Source organism: Acinonyx jubatus, chromosome D3 (genome assembly GCF_027475565.1).
Source record: "Acinonyx jubatus isolate Ajub_Pintada_27869175 chromosome D3, VMU_Ajub_asm_v1.0, whole genome shotgun sequence".
Lineage (NCBI taxonomy): Eukaryota > Metazoa > Chordata > Mammalia > Carnivora > Felidae > Acinonyx > Acinonyx jubatus.
The window spans coordinates 10,252,552-10,271,776 of NC_069392.1; the positions used below are offsets into that span (position 1 = coordinate 10,252,552).

The following is a 19,225-nucleotide window of genomic DNA, read 5'->3' on the forward strand; positions in this document are numbered from 1 at the left end:
GCTCTAACCATCCAATAACTTAACTTCGCCGCCTGAGGGTTCGCTTCCCGCCCATCCCTCCGCCGCCCGCCGCATCTTAGCGCTGTCCGCGGTGCTGATCGCCAATCTCCTGATTGCCGGTTCGACCAGCGGGGATCTCTGGTGCGCCCAACCTCTCCTCCTGGCTTCCCACCTTTCTTTCTCCAGGCACCTCACACATAAATCACGGGTGGGAGGGCGGCTCGGTCCCCCCTGCGCCGGGAAGCTTCTGCCCCCTCCCTCACTCACACAGGGTTTTGCAGCAGTGGTGGCAGCTGCCACTGATTCAGGCACTGGAGAAGCAATTGATTCGTCTACTGCCAGCAGCCCGGAGTTGCCTACGCGGACGCGGACGACAGAGAGAAAGGGAAATAGAGAGGAAGAGCGGTGGGGGGGGGGGGGGGGGGGAGAGGGCTCGGAGCGAAAAACCTTCATCCATGTGGAGGGCAGTCTGAGGGAGCCACTGTCTTTGCCTTGTCCACTGACTGGTCTGAGTTTTCTTGTCTTCTGGCAGTGGTATTTCTTTTCGTCTTGGTCCTGCATGATTTAGGGGTCGTTGGGGTGTGTGTGTGTGTGTGTGTGTGTGTGTGTGTGTGTGTGTGTGTTGGTGCTTTGATTTTCTTTTGGGAAGAGTAGGGGAATCAAATGAACAATTTTCTTTCAGGTACCTCCGCTGAGCTTTCAAATCAAGTCATCGGGAGTTAGCATCTTCCCATCCGGCAGGGAAGGGAGGAGTTGGCAAGAATTTGGCTCACCCATTCCCTCTGCAATCCTCTGGTGTGGTGGTAAGTGCTATTCTTTTCAATTGTGTAAACGGGCTAGGGGGTATTGGGATCCCAGTGGGGATGAGGAGTGTACATGAGCTGGTGGGATAGAGGGGGGGGGGGGAGGAGTGTTGAGAAATGACCACATTTATTTGTCCACATTCTGCAGTGTTTGATCACCTAAGCGGCACCCCAAAGCTAAATGAGATTTTGGCTCGGTGCCCAGGGAGGGGGTAAAATGCGCTCCTGTTTTAGGCAATGCGATCAAAATTGTGGCTTCTGCCCAATTTTTACCCTCTCCCTTGCAGCAGAAGCTATTGAAAGTAGCCGGCAGCTCTCTGGGTGGATTAACCCTTCATGGGATGGCTAGCCTGTATGGAGGGTCTCTGAGTGTTCTGATCCAGTGGGTGGGCACCTTGGCCCTGGAGGGGAAAGGCTCACCTGAGGCTGAAAGGTTAACCCTTGCTGAGGGTCACCTAGGCACACGAGGTGAGGCTTGTGCAGGACAGAGCCCAGAAGCTACCATCTTCCAGGTACAGCTGAATAATTCAACTGTAGTGATTTTTGCAAGCTTGGCTGTTCTAAGCTTCCTGAGATGGGCGGTCTGGGAGCCATGAAAGGACTACATTTTGCTTGGAATTGAGCGGTCAGGCAGGCCAGAGGAGGGCAGCCAGCAGCCTGCTGAGCAGACGATGTTTTATTTTCACAGGTGGTGTAACCTGTAAGTGATTGTGTGGGGGGTGCGTCCTGGCACCAGCCCGGGGGACTCCATCCTGAGCTTGTCTCAGAGTAGGCAAAGAAGGGAAGAGGGTTTGTTCAGGTTCTGGGGAAAGACTCCAGTTTCCGGCTTCGGATCTGTTCCAGAGCAGACCAAACCCCGATCTAGTTTCTTTATCTGAGATCCTGATGGGATAAGCCTGCGCCAACCTGTTAGTGAGTGGGAAGTTGAGGTTTCTTGTAACTGAATCCAGAAACTCACATTTAATTTTAAAATGCCTTTGCTGCTGATCTGTGGCCCATCAAAAGGAGATTTCTCTTTGCTTTATGCTTTGATTACATCTACCTTTCTGGAAGTGAATGTCCTTATTTTTAGCATCTTCGCTATTATCCCAGGGGCCACTTCAGTCTTCTGTACCCCCAAGGATTTCTCTGTAGGTTCTTGTTCTCGGTGGTGGGAGGAATAAAACATCAGCCCCGGAGACTGGCAAGCCTGAAATGGAGGCAGGGCCCACTCAGTGATTATCTCCAGCCCCAGAGCCAAGTGGGGACGCCAGAATCCTGGGACCTGTGCCTGCTCAGGTAGAGCGTATGAGGCAGCGGGGGTGGCCGTTCAGTGGTTAGTGTCAAAGACTCGGTCCGCCAAATCCCACGCTTCTGAGGAGGAAGTTGCCTTAGCTTCCTCCCCAGGAAGCCTCAAGTGGGATGATTGACGTGAAGAGATTTGGTTCAGATGAGGAGCCGCAAGGTCTGGCCGCGGGTGAAATTTAAAATATTGAACTTCGGCAATCACTGGGCAAACCGGGCAATGGCTGGGGCCCTGGAGTGGGGGTTCCCTAGTGTGCTGAGTGTTAGCCCTTTAATTGCTGGATCATGGAGAGGTTTGGGGGGAACTGGGAGAGTATCAGGGGAGCCACAGGGGCCTCAGTGCAACATCACCATCTAGTACAGGAGTATTTCAGTGTTTTAACAACCGGTTCAGCCAGGCAGAACATGGATGCTAGCCCAGCTGAGGTAGCTGGGACTGGGTTTTTTAACATGTGGGCGCTTTGAAAACATCTCCTTGCTGCTTCTCAGCCTTATTTCCTTGGGGGTGGCTAACATCCAAAAGGCTGCCCTCCCTCCTCCCCCATCACATTTGAAATGGTGCATTGTGGTGCACCAGGGAAAGGGAGACAGAAGCTTCTGGAAAGAGGCTTGGACTTGGACCAGGAGATCTGGGTTCCAGCCCCAGCTCTGCCTCCCCTTTCTGGGCCTCAGTTTCCCTGTATGTGCAATGAGGCACCTGGTCTAGGTGACTCCAGAGCTCCTTCCAGCTCCTTCCAGCTCTGTGGCTGTGTATTAGGAGTGTATGTGCAGGCTGGCTTCTAGGAAGGGTTTGTGCTGTGTTTGGGAATTTATCACATGTGTCAAGGAGGTCCTGTTTGGGGTGAGCCGGGATGGGGGTCTCTTGTGAGAACTTCACTAGGTTCCTAGAATCTTGTGCTCAGCTGGAGAGGAGTCTGCTTTATTTGTGGCCTCAGATATGTAGACATACAGATATTGCAGCATTTGAAGGCTCTGTAGAGACTTATTCCAGGGGTGGCAGCCAGGACCCCTTTGAGAGCCTCCACTCAGAAAAGATGCAGATTCCCACAAACACACAACACCCGGGGATCCGTGGAGCCTCCCTAATGCCCGCCTGAGCACCTCAGGTTTGGAATCTCTGATCTAGTCTAACCCCTTCAAGGGGGCCCAGAGAGGGAAAGTGGCTTGTCTAAGACCACACAGGAAATCACGGCAGAGCAACATAGAAATCGACCATCATGAAGACAAGACATCATCCCTTTACTCCCAGCTCTGGCAGCCCCTGCTCACCTCGCCTGGTCGGATGTGGAGGGAGGACGTTCTGTGGTGCCTCTCTAGGCACTAGCCTGTGCGGGTGATTGGGAAGCAGAGCTGTGGAGACAAACGCAGACATTGCCTTTCTCGCTGGGGGGAGAGAGGGAGCAGCTAGAGAGTCTGCAATTCCAAAACGTGGCCCGGGAAGTCACTCTCCCCAGCTTGCTCTGCCTGGAAAGGTGTACCGCTCATATACATCCTGGCTACCTGTCCGAGGCTGTGAGTTCTTGACGGGTTGGCTGCTCTGGGCGTTTACGCGTAAGATGTGGTATTGGCTCTTTATTTACCGCCCCCCTCTCCGCCATTGCTGGTCATAGAGAGTTTGTGACTTTCTAATAAAAACCACAATGACACATGGTCCTGTCTTCTGCTCTTTATCCCCTTTGAGTGGGGAGCTGGTCATAAATGCAGACGAATGAGGAGTTGATGTGAAGGCAATGAGGAACAAACAGCGTGGTAGATTTCTGTTAAGTGCTGTGGCTGTAACCTGGGATAAAAATAAATCCAGGACCCAGTCGTGGTAGGCTGGAGCCAACGAGCTTAAATGATCCAGCTGCCACCCAGGATGGAGAGCCCTGCTGTGCTGGGACTGTGAAGGAAGCACCGCAGAAATAGGCCCGTCTCCTTCCTGTTCCCCACCCCGCTCTGCCTCCTTAACTAGCTGTCTGAGGGGCTGCAGGGTGGGACTCTGGGAGAAGCCACGACCTGAGTTCGAATTCTGACTCCCAGTGCTTCCTTGCTGTGTGACTTCAGGCAAGACCCTTAACCTCTCTGAGCCTCGGTTTCCCCAGTTAGGTATGTTAAGGTTGCACAGCATGGTGGCTAAGAGTGTGGGCTCTGAAAATAGATCCCTTGGGTTTTGATCCTTCTAGTTGGGTCACTACACTTCCCCGAGGCTCAGTTTTCCACTTGTAAAGTGAGGATACTTAAGGAAATGTAAAACTGTGGCAAGTTCATGCTTGCAAAGTACTTAGTACTGAGCCTGGGAGGAGTAAGTAAGTAGGCAACATACGTTAGCAACAGGGGTGATGGTGGTGAAGTCACCTCTGACTGAAACAGGATGGGGGTGAGATAGAGGAAGGTGAATCCTGTGGGCCAGTTGTGCAGCTCTGGGGCCCTGGGGGAGTGAAGACAGGGCTTGGAAGCAGGATGCTTCCAGTCCCGCTTACTCCCTGTGTGGTTTTTGTGCAGTTTCCGGTGGCTCCCGGGACCTCAGTTTCTTCATCTGTGAAATGGGCATAATGACCTCCTTTCCTTAAAGCCTGTGAAGCCCTGAGGAAACAGGCCCTGTGAGTGTGGTGGTCGGGCCCCGGAGGAGGGGGTCTGGGAGGAGAATACACATACTGACTACTCTGTCTTTTGTTTCTTCAAATCCTCGGGAGGTTTTTGCTGAATCATTCCAACTCACCAGCTCAGAGCCCGTGAATCTTTCCTAGGAGAACTGAGCTTCCCCTTGCTTCCCTGCCATGGTGCTCCTGCATAGGGCTCCGGAGGCGCCACAGGCCAAATCCCTAAGGGCCAAGGCTGTGCAGCATCTCAGCGTTTAAAGTCAAGGTTAGCATACAGCAGCCGTTCAGCAGTGACTTGCACAGAGGCATGCATGCATGAATAAATGAATGAAACCTTAGTTGGATGACTAGGGGACAGATCAATTTGAGGAGGTATCTTTGGCCCACGGTCCAAGCCAGAGGTCCGCATACAGTAGGCACTTAGTGTGTGCTGATTATGATGAGTCATTGGTGCAGAGTTTAGACTTTGGCTTTCATCTCAGATCGGCTACAGGCAAAGGACGGGCCTCTCTGTCTCCTCCTGACGGAGTATCATCGACACTTACTCTAGTGCTGTCCATTTATTGAGTGCTTACAGTATGCCTGGCACCATGGTGGGTATTGGGAATAAAATGGTAACAAAGACACAGTGTCTTTTGGGACTTAGATTAAGTAAGTGGCTGCCTACAAAATGTAAACTTGGTGGGGGGTGGTACAGAGAGAGGGCTTCCTTAGTCACCCTTTTTGGGGTGTTTCCACTCAGCTAAATGACATCCGAAATTCCATCATTTAAGTTTCTGGGGTTTTTTGTTTTTTGTTTTTTGTTTTTGTCTCAGGCCTTTGCTCTTAGACAAAAAGCAGATGCCTGGGATGGGATAACACACCCAGCCTTCTTCGTCATGTATACTTTACTGAAGATGAGGTGGAAATATCCCTTCCAAAAAGTGAGGGGGGAGCTTTTTTGGGGTGGGGAGTGGAGCCTGCACATACTAAGCCTGCGGGTAAAAGAAGGGGGCAAAAGGCAGGAAAGGCAAATGTTGCTGGATTCACCTTCTGCTGGGGTTAGCAAGCTCTTGATGCCCAAGAGAATCCAAGGGAGATTCCTGGGGGGCACCTTGGACCCGCTCCATCAGAAACTCGGAGGGCAGGGCCTTGAGATGTGTGTTTGCACAAGCCTCCACCTGCTATAGATAAAGGGGTGGTTTTGAAATGCGCAACACCGTTACAGGTGGGAGTTACAACAGTTCTGGGGTGTTGCAAGCCTCAGGCTTTCTCCCAAGGCCTCCTCCATCCCCCAAGGGGCTGAACAGGGTGCTATTCAGGCCTCTTGCCTCCCCAGCACCCACCATGTCCTTTCTGCCACTGAATCCCTGTTGCCCACAGAAGCACGAGCCTGATCTCGCCATGTTGACCCCATTCCCTGCTAACCTCTGAGCACCCCAGTGGGGGCAGTTCTTTCTCAGGCAGGAAGGACCCAGGGGGGCTTAGGTTATCAGATGGCTTAGTGGCAAGGTAGCAGCGACCAGCCAGCCTGCTAGCCTGGCCAGGCCTTTGGGGTTTGAGAGAACAGAGTTGGTTCTTAGCCCAACTGGCCTTCCGTTTGGGCCAGGGAAGTGTGGGGGATGCAGCTGCACCAAGGCACCAGGCTGCCATATGCGATGGCACCGTGGTTTCCTCGAAGTAATTGTCTTGCTGTCATTAGTTTTAATGACATAATGCATGCTTAAATCTCATTGTAATGGAGCCGTGTCAGCCCCCGGCTCAGTAATCCGGTTAGGGAGCACGATGACATATGCCCCCAGAAGCTGGGGTTTTGCCCACCCCTCTGCTATTAATCAACGAGAGGAAAACCATCCGGCAGCATGATGTGAAGGGTTTATTTGGAGAGCAGAGGGGGAGAGTCTCCTCGTCTCTCAATATAATCTGAGTGAGTTCATTCAGTTGCCTATTTCTTTCTTTTTTTTTTTTCTTCCTTTCTTTCCTTTTTTTTTTCCCTCTTTAATGCACCTACACAGTGACAGGCAGCGACTTGTGAATGGAAGCAGCTTTCAGTAGAGAACAGATTATGTAAGCGGGTTCTGGTGCCAGCCATCGATGGCGGGGCGGCATGCCGGGGCTGCTGAGAGGAGAAATGATTTCTCCAAGTTTATCGGGAGGCCTTCCACGCGACATGCTGCCGAAGAAGCATCTGTGTGGTGCATTCTGTCCCTCCACCTGCCCCTTGTCCCCGGCCCCCTCTACCTGTTGGCTTTTTCCTCCGTCACTGTAGCGTCGCCGTGTCCCCAAGTGCCTCTCTCTCTAGATTTCTCTCCCCTTTTCACCGCCCCTGTCCCCTCGCCCATCTGTTCCACCCTTTAAAAATCCTCTTTCGTTGTCCCATCTCTCCGGTCTCCCTGCCTGTCTCTCTCCCTCTTCTCCCCACTCTCTTGCTCTCCTCATTCCTGCCCTGCCCCATCCCATCTGTGCAGATATATCGAGTGGCTTGGGAAGGGAAAGCATTTGTGAGTCCCCAAGGCCCCAGGTAGGGTGACCAGCCATCGAGTTTGCCTGGGACAGAGAGGATTCTGGGCATGCCAGACTCTCTGTGTGTTCAAACTGGAAGAGGCTCGGGCAAACCAGGACAAGTAGGTCCTTTTACCTCTATGTCAAATGCTTGGAATCTTGTAGAACTCTCCAAGACCAGAGACGTGGCTTTCAGGGGGGGAGGGGCCACGGGAGGGGCAGTCACCTGCTCTCCTGCTCAGGGGGAGGGACACCGTGGTTTCTGTAGCCCTCCCCAGCCTTGACATTCACTGCGTGGCCCTGGGGCATGAAGGTGACCTGGGTCTGCAGAGCCAATGGTCAGTCAAGGGCAGGGGGCTGGCTCCCTCCTCCCTCCTCTCCCCTTCCCCCAGCAAGACTGACCACCCAGCCAGTTATTTGCTCATTTGCCACAAGAGGGGATCCAGTGAGAGATTGTAGATGGTCCTATGCCAGATGCTCTCCCTCTTGAGCCTATGTCAGAATCCCCTGAAGGACTATTAAGGCAGTTTCTGATTCTACTGGGGCTAGTACGGGGCCCAAGAATTTGCGTGCCTAACACATCATTCCCAATGACGTGGTTGCTGCTGCTCCAGGAACCCCACTTTGAGAACCGCTGGTTTCTACCAATTCAGTCCCAAATATGTATTGTTTACTACCATGTGCCAGGCAGTGCTGTAGGCCCTGAGGATTCAGCAGTGAGTGAGACATAATTCTCTGCCCTGCTAGAGCTTACGGTCTAGTTGGGGGACAAAGCCAATAAATACATGAACAAGATGATTTCAGGAAACAGTATGACAAGGTACAGAAAGACAAGTGGTGGGTAGGGGGAAGAAAGTTAATTTTGTTATAAAAAAAAGGATGGCCAGGGGAAACTTCTAGAGATGGTACCATTTGGATTGAAAGTTGAGTTTCTAGGAGCCAGAACAATTCAGGCCAGGGGAACAGAAGTGCAGAGGCAGAGACAATTGTGGTGGAAAGTGAGGGGACGAGGTGGGCCGGGGGCCGGGGGGCTGAGGGCCGGGGAGCCGGGTCATGCAGGACCTGCCCGTGTAGGCAAGGAGTCTGGATTTGATTTTCTCTGGGGGGAGGATTCTAATCAGGAAAGTTCCATGATCTAATTTATAACCTTGGTAATGATTGCTTTGGTTTCTTAGTGGAAAAAGGACTGCAGGAGGCAGGGGTGGAAGACAGGAGACCAGGGCGGGGACGAGTGACAGGGCCGCAGACCACGTGGTGGCAGGGAAGGAGGTGGTCAGATTCTACTATGTTTATTTTGCAGTAGCACAGACAGGTCTTACTGACGGATCACATGTGGGTTGAGGGAGGAGTCAGGGCCCACTCCTGGGGACACAGGACCTGTTCTTGGCATTGGTGCAGCCATTGAGATTCTGGGGATGAGGAGAGGGGCCTTGGCTGCCACCAGGGGCCAGTGGATTAAGAAGCAAGACTGACAGCGTGTGCTAAGTGAGGGGGGCCTTTCAGGGAGATCGCCAATGCTCATTCGGTGCTTGCTAAAATTCACCACCCCTCTCTCCCCAGAGGAAAAGGCAGCAGCTCAGAATTTTTTTTTTTCTTCCACGAGCGGTGGCTCAATTAATCTGCCAGGGCTAAGCAACATATTGGGACTTGGCAAAGGTGATACAGCCCCCGAAAGTGGCTGCTGCTGCCGTGTCGGGCAGGGATGTCTGGCCAAGTACTTCTCCCAAAGGTCTGAGGGGCGGGGAGGGGGGGCTTGTGGGAAGGGCTGCTGGGTAGGAAGGAAGACAAGAGCTCCTGGCATCTGATCATCAGATGTCCTGTTGTTCACCAGGGCTGGCCAGGCCTGGCCAGAGGGAGTCATCAGCACTGGCTTGTCCCAGAAGCCAAAAACAAGACGATTCAGCCCTGGAGGGAACATTCAGACCGATGACAGGCCTCCTGTGCCTCTCAGAAAGAGACCTGTTGCTGTTCTTTAGATTTGTTTTTTTTCCCTTGGGAGGGTTTATCTGGCTCGGGCAGGCCTACCTACTATTGGTGTCTTACCTGCAGAGGGATCTGGACGCCTGTCCACTTCCGGACAGCACATGCCTCTTTGGAGAGCAATCCCCAGGGAAAAATAGTGCTTGCGTGTTGGTGACCGGGAGGGGGCTTTGCTTCTGATTAGAGTGAGAGGAGAGCTGGCCTCATTTGTAGCCTCTCAGTTTTCCACAGAGAACTCATCTGCTTTGTAGATTAGTATGGAATTTTTGTTGTAGCCCAGGCGCTGAGAATGGAGTTCTTTTTCTCTCTCGTTTCCTAGCACATGACCACTGTTGATCCCTAAAGGTTTCTGTCTCAATTTTTCATTACTTATTCTCTTCGTCCTCATATGCCATCGCCCCCCCCCCCCCCGCATCACAGGCAGCCCTTCTATTCCATTTAATGGACTTCTCTTTTGTTTGTATGTGCACCTTCAAAATATGCATTAATTTTTTTTTAATGTTTATTTGTTTTTGAGAGAAAGGGAGCATGAGCAGGGGAGGGGCAGAGAGAGACAGGGAGACACAGAACTTGAAGCAGGCTCCAGGCTCCATGCTGTCAGCACAGAGCCGGACACAGGGCTCGAACCCACGAGCTGTGAGATCATGACCTGAGCTGAAGTCAGACGCTTAACTTACTGAGTCACCCAGGTGCCCCAAAATATGCATTTTTAACTTATATAAATGCTATGGTTCTATAAATTTCATTGTTGCCCACTTTTTTTTTCACTTAGTACTGTGTTTTTAAGATCCTTCCATGTTGCAAAACGTGCATCTAGTCCTTTGCTTCTAATTGTTACATGCTCCAAAGCATAAATACCCCACATCTTACCCATTCTCTTAACGTATGTTAATTCCAGTTAACCTGGAATATTTCTGGGACTTTCCTGCACTAACCATCTGGGATTCAGGACACAGAGACTTATTTTAATAGAGATTTAATAGTCATTTCGGAGGTGTAGGGAGATGCTTCACTGTTTAGCTTTTGATTGTTTGCTCAACAAACACTGAGCACCCACTCATGGTGCCCGTGGGTATGGAGAGCGAGACAGTGGTCATGTTGGTGGGGTTTGGAGGCAGGCAGATCTGGGTCTGAATCAGACCGTGATACCCACCAATGGCTGTGTGCCCTTTGGCAAAGTGACTTTGCCTCTCTGAACCTCAGTTTCTTCTGTAAAATGGGGAGAATGATGGTATTCATTTTATAAGGTTATTGAAAGTGAAGTAGATGATAATATGTCATCGCTTTGTGTAATAAAACTTTTTAATGTGAGAGAGAGAGAGACAGAGTGTGAGCATGGGTGGGGCAGACAGAGAGGGAGACACAGAATCTGAAGCAGGCTTCAGGCTCCGAGCCGTCAGCACAGAGCCTGATACGGGGCTCGAGCTCACGAACTGTGATATCATGACCTGAGCCGAAGCCGGACGCTTAACTGACTATGCCACCCAGGTGCCCCTGTGTAATAAAACTTTTTAAAATGGCACTCTGCGAGGGGAGTTGCATAAGTAGATGTTTATATCCTTTCCATGTTCTGCTGGATCTGTGTCAGTGTGTGCGTGTGTGTGTGTGTGTGTGTGTGTGTGTGTGTGTGTGTGTGTGTTTTGGGGCGTGGTTTCCTGGCTGAGGCCAAGACAGTGTCTGCCCTGTGGAACAGTTATTTCCCCCTCTATGTGGAGAGACCCTGATCCCTTCTAGCGTCAGCCACATGAGCCGCCTCTGTGCATTCTCCAGGACTGGGGTTTCTACTCGAACACTGACGTGGCCTCTGGAAACAGACTGGTGGCAGCAGAAAGGCTCATGTTGGTCCTGAGCACGCTCAGAGGCTAAAACACCCTAGAAACCGGTAGTGGGAGTCTTCAAGTGGCTGGAGAGGTCCCCGGAAGACTCCAAGGCCCTGGGACCGAGTAGCCTCCAGCTCTGGGACATTCTCCCTCTGGTTGTCATGGCAGCAAGTCTGGGATGGAACCCTTCATCCCAATGGGGCACCACAAGGCTGTCATTTCTTGTTGACAGACTGCACGGTGGCCTCAGGTCTCTACTGCAGGGTGGTCTCTGATGCCCTGGGGAGGCTCCCCACCTGCTTTTAACATTCCATCATCCTCTTGCTAAAAAGACCCGTGAGCTAAGAGTACCCAGCTAGGTTCGAATCCCAGCTATGCCACATAGTGGTTGTAGCCCAGAGCTGCATGGTCATACGGGAAGCGAATGAATTGGAGCCTCTTCCACCAAGTCACAGAGCAGTCACGGGGGGCTCGACCTTGTGATCTGCCCTTACATAAGTGATCGCCCGTAACCCTCAGAGGGCTTGCGAAGGAGGCATTGTTACCATGCCCATTTTGCAGACCAGAACTCGAGGCTACAGGGGACAGAGAGTTCTCAGTTCCCCAAATTCATGCTGCCCGTCAAGAGTAGATTCAGGGATTCCAACCCTGATCTTTTGGACACCAAAGTCGAATACTGAATTTTCATAGCCAGGAAGTAAGCCTCCCAGGGCCTCGTTCTTCTGCTCTGCAAAATAAGGTAATAACCAATCACCACTTATTGTTTGGAGTTGCGAAGTTCGAGCAGCTTGGAATTTCTTTCTTTGATGTGAAGCTCTGCAGACGTGGATTCTCTAGTCTTCAGATCCTCCTGGCTTGGATCTTGGACGTTAAGTAGGAAGGTCCTTCTGCTGAAGGATGGGGGGGCGGGGGGGGGGCGACACTGATCAGCAGGGGGCAGTATTCAGTGATTAGGAGCACAGCCGTCGCCTCCAGAATTCCTTGCAATTCGGTCTGTGCTACTCGGCAGCCTGTGACCTCGGGCAAGTTATTCAGCCTCCCTGGCTTCAGTTTACCCACCCGTGAGATGGGAATAATGCGCCTCCCTCACAGGGACGCTGTGAGGATTCTATCAGGTAATTCATATACAAAGCACCCAGAACAGGGCCCCATACATGCTCCACTGCATAGATGTCCTCTGCTTATTATTACATGGAACTTTAAAAAAATGTTTATTTGTTTTTGAGAGAGAGACAGAGTACAAGCAGGGGAGGGGCAGAGAGAGAGGGAGACACAGGATCCAAAGCAGGCTCCAGGCTCCCAGCTGTCAGCACAGAGCCCGACGCAGGGCTCGAACTCACGAACCGCGAGATCATGACCCGAGCCGAAGTCAGACGCTCAACCAACTTAGCCATCCCCGCACCCCTGGAACATTTTTTTTAAGTTACTTCTAGAGTCAAGGTTTATTATATAAAATTATATATGGTTTTATATGTTTATTATATAAAATTGTCTAAAAATGTTTATTATATCAAATAATCAATTAACCCGTAAAAATGTTTTTTCTGCTGCTGATACATAGTTAGAAAATAATTAACAAACCAAAAAAATGGACAAAGTTTTGTGACTTCAGCAAAATTCATCTACTGCAAATACTTTTTGTCGAAGAACAGGAAAAGGGAGAGATACCATTTGGAGTTGCCTTGGTGGTTGAAAAGTTTAGGAAGAATTTACCTGAACTATTTTGTTATGCAAAATAAAACAAATTGAGGGAGAGAGAATGAGAGACACCTGCCAGTGTGAAAAACAGTTTGGATAGAAGGTGAATTTCTGAGGCCTATTGGTTGGGAGGAACCCTTACCTTCTGTTTGGTCTCGTAACCACACTGGAAAGCATTTGCCAGGCACTGTACTCAGTGCTAGAATAGAGTAGAAAACAGTTTTGATTTGGTCCTTTCTCTTGAGGAGGTAGACATGAATCAGTAATCATGCATATGGAGATATATTATCTATATATAATATAGATATATTATTATAGATATATAATATATATTATATAGATATATAAAATATATAGATACATATTATATAATATATATTATATAGATATATAAAATATATAGATATATATTATATAATATATATATTATATAGATATATAAAATATATAGATATATAATATAGATATATTATTATATATAGATAATATATATACTATTATATATAGATATAACATATATGTTTTTATGTTTATTATATAAAATTATATTAAAATGCTTATCATAAAAAATTTAATTATATATCATTAAAACCCGAGACAAGGGATTCCAAAGAGGGGAGAACACATTTATGAGAGAGTCTCACAAAGAAATCTGACCTAAGCTGGGAGGGCTTCCCTGAGGTAATGACATTTCCCGTGAGAGCAGCTGAAGGGTGAGTAGGAGTTAACTGACTGAAGAAAAGAGAACAGAACAGTTGTGACGTGAGAACAGCGCGTGGAAAGGCCCTGAGGTGGCATTCAAGGATCTGAAAGAAAGCCAGCGTGGTCGGAGCACAAGGTTGAGGGGAGCCCAGTGTGAGATGAAGTCAGTGGTACCTGCAGGGCCGTGGTGTGGCCACTTGTCTTTATTCTGAGAGCAGTTCTGAGGGAAGTTCTGTTTTCACAGGCAGGTGACCTGATCTGATCAGTTTTGTAGAGGCCTCCCTAGCAGCCGTGTGGGATTCACATCCAGGGGAGGACTTGGGGCGATTTGACAGACTCTAAACTGACAACAGAGAGCCTCGCGTATTGGCCGAGCCCCCTGTGCCCTCTTCACAGCACCTACTTCCTGGAAGCGGGGAGGGCAGTGTGACCCCAACCAGGGAGAGGTTTTGTTCTGCAGTGAATCATGGTGATTTTCTCCTGAAAATCTGGAGAGACGAGCTAGGGACAGTTGGCAATCCACCTGGGTTTAAATCCCAGCTCCGCTGCTGTGTGACTTTAGCAAGTTACTAAAAAAAAAAAAAAAAAAAAAAAAAAAAAAAATCTCCCCATGCCTCAGTTTTCTCATCTGGAAAATGGGGACAGCAATAACCTCGACCTCACTGGATTTTCTTGGGGATTTAACAGGTCAATATGTACAGTCTCTGTTTGGAACAGGCATAGCATAGGAGAGATGCTCAATAAACATTAGTACCATTTTTATGTTGATGATATTATGTTGATGATATTATGGTGATGATAATGAAATCTCAGCGCTCAACATTCTAGAAGGGATCCTGTTAATCCTTTCCACCCTCTGCCCATTGCTTCACCTTCTACGGGTCTTTTCTTCAGACATCACCTTCTCAGAGAGGCCTTTTCTGATCATCTTATTTAAAAGTGCACCCCCACGCCAGAATCCTACTTCCTCCTTGTCTGTTTCATATTTCCAGCACTTAGTATCATATGACACACTATCTTACTATATTACTTACTAATTTTGGTTTTTTTTAAGTTCATATATTTATTTTGAGAGAGAGAGAGCTCAGGAGGGGCAGAGAGAGAGAGAGAGAGAGAGAGAGGGAGAGACAGAGGATCCCAAGCAGACTTCGCACTGCCAGTGAAGAGCCTGATGTGGGGCCTGAACCCATGAACCATGAGATCATGACCTGAGTCAAAACCAAGAATCAGATGCTTAATCGACCGAGCCACCCAGGAAGCCTTTTTGTTTCTTTTTTTTTTTAAGTTTATTTATACATAACTTACTTATTTATTTTGTCGTTGTCTATCTCCCCACTGGAACACCAGCTCCAACAGAATAGGAATGTTTGACTGTTTTAGTTACCACTCTGTGCTCAGGGTACTGTATCCCACAGCATCGGGCACACAGTAGGTGCTCAGTAAGTATTTGCTGGGTAAATGAAGGCTGACAGTGTCCATCTAATGCTCCCTGCTCTTGTTCAAAACCTGACCCACTCCCCAGGCTGCTCTAACTCACCTAACGGTTCACTGAACAGCAAAAGCAGCAGCAGAAAAAAAAAAAAAATCCCAAGCCCTAGAAGGGGTGGGGGGTGGACAGGGAAGGTGTTGAGGCACCAGAGATTTTTGTGACAGGGAAAAAAGTGAAGGTCTTTTATAAAACCAGCTCTGCAGCCTGCTCTTTTTAACCTGATTAATCGCATTAAGACTTTGTCAATATCCACATTCCCTCAGCCCTGGCCGCGGCAGCTGATGGAAGCAGCCTTATTCAATATTTAAGAAGACCTGCATTGTAGGCAAAGGGTCTGGGCTGCAGGTAGAAGGACAGCCAGCAAATGCTCAGGGACAGTCTCTTAAGTGGTGGATTGTTTCTAAAAGGAGAGAAACAAGAGAAGGAAAAGCCCTAACGCCCTCAGTCTCTCCCTGGCCTTCCCAGATTTCTGATAACATTGACCAGCACACCCCAGAGTCGTTTGCTCTGACCCAGGGCAAGAGAGTGTTACCCGTGGAAAGAAAACCACAAACCAGGAAGCTTGGTCTCGTGGGTCCCCCTTTTGCTAACGCTGCATAAAGTGGTGGTTTTCAGAGTGTGGTCTCCAGACCAGCAGCATCAGTGGCGCCTGGAACTTACTAGAAATGCAAATTCTCAGGCTCTGTCCTAGACCTCCTGAAACAGAAACTCTGGGGCTGGCAAGTGAGCATGAGTCCACTTTCAGGAGCCCCCCCCCCCCCCGAGGTGACTGATGCATGACCAAGTTCAAGATGTCCTGGCAGGAGGGACGGGGACCTGAAGACAGTATGGAGTGGGGCACATGGTTCTAAGCTCATGGTTCTCTGCCCTGGCTGCACATTATAATCACCAGGAGGACTTTCAAAAGTATGATGTGGGTACCCACCACAAGTTTCTTCTAAAGGTGGTTTCGTTGGGATTCTGGAATTTAGCATTTTTTTAACGTTTATTTATTTTGGGGCGCCTGGGTGGCTCAGTCAGTTGAGCGTCCAACTTCGGCTCAGGTCATGATCTCACAGCTCATGAGTTCAAGCCCCGAGTCAGGCTCTGTGCTGACAGCTCAGAGCCTGGAGCCTGCTTCGGATTCTGTGTCTCCCTCTCTCTCTCTGCCCCTCCCCGCCTGCTCTCTGTCTCTCAAATATAAATAAAAGCATTAGGAGATTTTTAAAAAATAAAGTTTATTTATTAACAGTCTTTTTTTTTTAATCTTTATTTTTGAGAGAGAGACAGACAGAGTGCAAGCAGGGGAGGAACAGAAAGAGAGGGAGACACAGAATCCAAAGCAGTCTCCAGGCTCCAAGCTGTCAGCACAGAGCCCGACGCGGGGCTCGAACTCACGAATGGTGAGATCATGACCTGAGCCGTAGTCAGACGCTCAACTGACTGAGCCACCCAGGTGCCCCAAGTTTATTTATTTTGAGAGACAGAGACAGAGAGCAAGCAGAGGAGGGGCAGAGAGAGGGACAGACAGAATCCCAAGCAGGCTCTGCACTGTCAGCACAAAGCCCAGCACGGGGCTCGAACCCACAAACCATGAGATCATGCGCTGAGCCGAGATCAAGAGTCAGATGCTTAACCAACTGAGCCGCTCAGGTCCCCGTTGTTTGTTTTTAAGTTTATATACTCTGAATACTATAATTCCAGTATACTGGAACTAGTGTTTTTACTGCCCCCCAAATCCCTGATTCTAGGGTGCAGCGAGGGACATTCTAAGGCAGCCCACCTGTTCCCTACCATTGTGCCTTTGATGAGTCATCTCACCTCGTGTGTCCTTATTTCTGGCACCCGTGAAGCGGGCCCTTACCCTCCCATGTTCTGTGACTTGCAAGGAAATTGTGAAGCTTGGGAGAGATGCTGGTGTGAAATCTTTGCAGGGCTCCAAGCGCTGTGCCAATGGCAGAGCTGATGAGGGTCTCCGGGGGCGTGTCTTCTTGCCCATTTCTGCCCGGCTGCCCCAGCCACCCCGCTCAGCATCCTGGGGCCCCGGGGCCGGCTCTGTGCTGGGAACTGTACATGCCTCATTCCACCCGACGCTTCCATCAGCCCTGCGAAGAAGGAACATCTGTAGCCCCCACTCTCCAAACAAAGGAAGTGAGGTGCAGACAGGAACGTGCCCAAGGCTGGCAAGGGGCTGAGCCAGGATGGCACCGGTGAAGTGTCTGGATTTAGCCACTTCCTGCCTCACGGGTCCCTACGCTGAACACAGGTTGGCTTTCTAGGAGGGGTGATTGTTGAGGAGGGGTCCTGAAGATGTCTCCGGAAGCGCCAGGTCAAGTGGCCGTTCATGGGCTGAGCGTCACCCCCTCCCTGTGCCTGTAGATTCAGACCCCGGCTTTGGTTCTGCGTCACGGGGGCTTGGTTTTCTACTCAAGGCTTCCGCATCTCCCACTACACCAGGTCCCATGAAGGCTTGTTGGGGACACTTTTGTTTCCTTTCTTGGTTTTCATACGGTCAGCCTGGCCGTTCAAAGCCAGACCGAAAACTCACAGATCGCCGCAAAGCCTCCACCCGTCTTTCAGGGAGAAATGACCTTCCCATTTTCCTTGCTTTCCTCAAGTCTCTTCTCTCAAGAAGAGCTGAAAATCAGGGCCAAGGGGACTCCGTCCTCAAGCCGCGAAAGATGAGGACCCTCCTGCTCCCCCAGATCAGCCCTCATCAGTGACCCGGTTTATTGCAGAAACCGAGCTGGTTTGAGAGGACCCATCGGCAGCCACCGTAGGCCCCGCAAACCTTTCCCCTCTGAGCGTGTGTCGTGGATGCCAGAGATGGCAAAGACACTTAGAAACCCATTTGCTCCCAGTCCCGGGTCATTATCTGGTCGGACTCCAGAAGAGCCGTGTGCTAGACGATTCCTGTAAGTTTTCCGTCCCTGGTGAATCCCCAAACCAATGTGCTCGCTCCTGGCTGGTTTCCATTCTCCCAGTTCACCCCGTTCTGCTCCGGAAGGGGGGTGGTTGGGGGAACGGGGTCTGAAACGCACCTTGGGCACCTTGTGGGAGAAGCTGGCCAGGAAACAAGGACGATGAGGGACTTTGTAGGTCCTTGGTGCTTTTCCTCCCAAATTGCCTCTTGACATCCATTATCTTATTATCTGCCCCTCGCCCCAACCACAATCTGAAAACAGAAAACAGACCAAACTGCTAAGCGTTTGTCCCACTTAATAGTCCCCATTGTAAAAGGGAAAGTGGAAAGGTAGGAGCAGTTGCCAATTCGCCTAGTATGTTGCATATATGTGTCTAATGTATACATATATCATATCTATATCTATCTCTATACACACACATCTGCATATACACAGGATATATAATATAACATTGCATGTGGTGCATGTAATATACTGTTGATTTTGCATGTATACACATATAGGTATGTATGAGAGAGAGAAAGAGGGAGGTAATTTCATTATTTGGAGGAATCACGTTGTGCAAGGTTACCTTGATCACCGAATCAGCAAATACTGAATCATTGCTCCTGAGGGAAATACAGGGTTAGTCCCTACAAGCCTTTCGTCACACTTCATCAACCAGTCCATGCACATCCTTGTTTTATGTGTGTTTCTGTGTAAAGACATCTGGTTCAATAGACGTCTTATTTGGCCGGGTGGTTTCTAAGCAATGAAAGTTTATTTATTTATTTTTATTTGTGTATTTTGAGAGAGAGAGAGAATCCCAAGCAGGCTCCACATTGACAGTGCAGAGCCTGGCGCAGGGCCTGAACTCATGAACCATGAGATCATGATCTGAGCCAAAATCAAGAGTTGGACGCTCAACCGACTGAGCCACCCAGGTGCCCCCAGAAATTTATTTTTCACTGTTCTGGAGGCTGCAAGTCTGCGGTCAGGGTGCCGGCGGCCTTGGATTCTGGTGAGGATCCTCTTCTGGTCTGCGGACTGCTGACCCCTCGCTGTGTCTTTATGTGGCAGAGGGCAGAGACAGCAAGATGGCTCTCTCGTGACTCTTAGATGGGTACCGATCCTATCAGGAGGGTCCCACCCCCTGACCGCCTCCCACGGTCCCACCTGCACATACCGTCACATTGTGGGGGTAGAGTCTCAACACCTGAATGTCGAGGGGACACAAACGTCGAGTCTGTAACAGTATTCCGTATTGTTAATTTTAAAAAAATGTTTATTTATCTTTGAGAGAGAGAGAAAGTGTGTGTGAGCAGGGGAGGGGCAGAGAGGGAAGGAGCCACAGAATCTGAAACAGACTCCAGGCTCCGAGCTGTCAGCACAGAGCCCGATGTGGGGCTCGAACTCACGGACCGTGAGATCATGACCTGAGCCGAAATCAGACGCTTAACCGACTGAGCCACCCAGGTGCCCCAGTATATCGTATTGTTGATTA

At 49.8% G+C, this 19,225-nt stretch overlaps 1 protein-coding gene across 1 annotated transcript in view; it reads left to right on the plus strand.

Annotated features, from left to right (window-relative positions):
- Positions 1 to 392: 392 nt before the first annotated feature.
- The window catches only part of RPH3A (rabphilin 3A), a 102,437-nt gene continuing 83,604 nt past the window's right edge, over positions 393 to 19,225 (plus strand). Inside the window, exons 1-2 of the mRNA XM_027043849.2 lie at positions 393 to 534; positions 683 to 803. The gene's annotated coding sequence lies outside the window, so the exon portion shown is untranslated. The remainder of the gene's footprint in view (positions 535 to 682; positions 804 to 19,225) is intronic.